The sequence below is a fragment of the Prionailurus viverrinus genome, chromosome C2, assembly GCF_022837055.1.
Source record: "Prionailurus viverrinus isolate Anna chromosome C2, UM_Priviv_1.0, whole genome shotgun sequence".
NCBI lineage: Eukaryota > Metazoa > Chordata > Mammalia > Carnivora > Felidae > Prionailurus > Prionailurus viverrinus.
The window spans coordinates 140,739,482-140,740,758 of NC_062569.1; the positions used below are offsets into that span (position 1 = coordinate 140,739,482).

General features: G+C 41.4%; 1 pseudogene; it reads right to left on the reverse strand.

Annotated features, from left to right (window-relative positions):
- Window positions 1-257: 257 nt before the first annotated feature.
- LOC125174542 (60S ribosomal protein L7-like) lies at window positions 258-1,074 on the reverse strand (annotated as a pseudogene).
- Window positions 1,075-1,277: the final 203 nt, after the last annotated feature.

Here is a 1,277-nt window from a genome sequence, read left to right on the forward strand (position 1 = left end):
GCCAGTCAACATGGGAATTTCCTGGTCAGCGCTAGGAAATTTACTGATAGACCCTTTCGGTCCCCTTAGGAAAGCAACTTTACCTGAAACAATGGATTCTCTGCTTATAATCTCCTTTCTTCCACCCCCTCTCTACCTTTAAACCTTTTCTCTATCCTTTTGGAGATCCCTTCTACTTGCTAGATGGAATGCTGGCCCATTCACAAATCAATTAATAAACCCATTAGATCTTTAAAATGTACTCAGTTGAATTTTTGTTATTTAACACTTCTAATAAGCTTATTAATTTGGTCTTCCCTTTTGCCAGCATCTCTAACTTCTACAAAATGAATAGTCTTTTTCTTTTAATTTTTTAAATATTTATTTATTTTTGAGAGAGAGAGAGAGCACACATGTGTGAGCTGGGGAGGGGCAGAAAGAGAGGGAGACACAGAATCGGAAGCAGGCTCCAGGCTCTGGGCTCTGGGCTGTCAGTACAGAGCCAGACGCTGGGCTTGAACTCACGACCATGAGATCATGACCTGTGCCCACGTCAAATGCTTAACTGACTGAGCCACCTAAGGGGCCCCTGAATGGTCTTGTGCTTCCAGCCACCTCGTTCAGAAGATAATGGGAAGAACCAGTAGACATTGTTTGCTACTTTGAAGGGTTTGCCAACAGTGTAGATCTCATGAATTACATCCTCCGCTCCAGCAATGCCATATTTACTAAGAGATGCGGCAATCAACTCTTGCTGATTCTGCCATAACCATGCATGAAAAACATTCACTTACGGACTTCCAGTTAATGGAAGCGTTGTTGAGCTTAACAAAGGTACCACTGAAAGTCTGGCGAATACAAAGAAGCCGCAGCATCTTTCAGAATTTGGGGGTCACACCGATCCTGATGGCAAGTGCCAATTTGGGTTCTGCAGGTGCAGAGAAGTTGCCAGCTGTTCTTGCCATCCTAGCTATTCTTGTATCGGTTCTGTACATCCATCTATATTCTTTGTGATAGCTTATCTTTTTCATAGATAAGCTTTTTCCTTGCCTTTCAAAACATCCTTTGGGCTAATTTCTTTCTTAAGCGTTTGATTTTCAAGTTTTTTTGTTGGTCTGTTTTGTTTTGGTTTGTCTTTTCCTTTTTCTTAGGGGTTCCTGACATAGCAGGAGCCATCTTTTTATTCTCTTCTGCATCTTCCCTGGCTCCAGCCAGAAAAGAGCACCACATAACCTGTTCATCATTTTTTTTTAAATTTTTTAGGGGTTTATTTATTTTTAAGAGCAAGAGAGACAGAG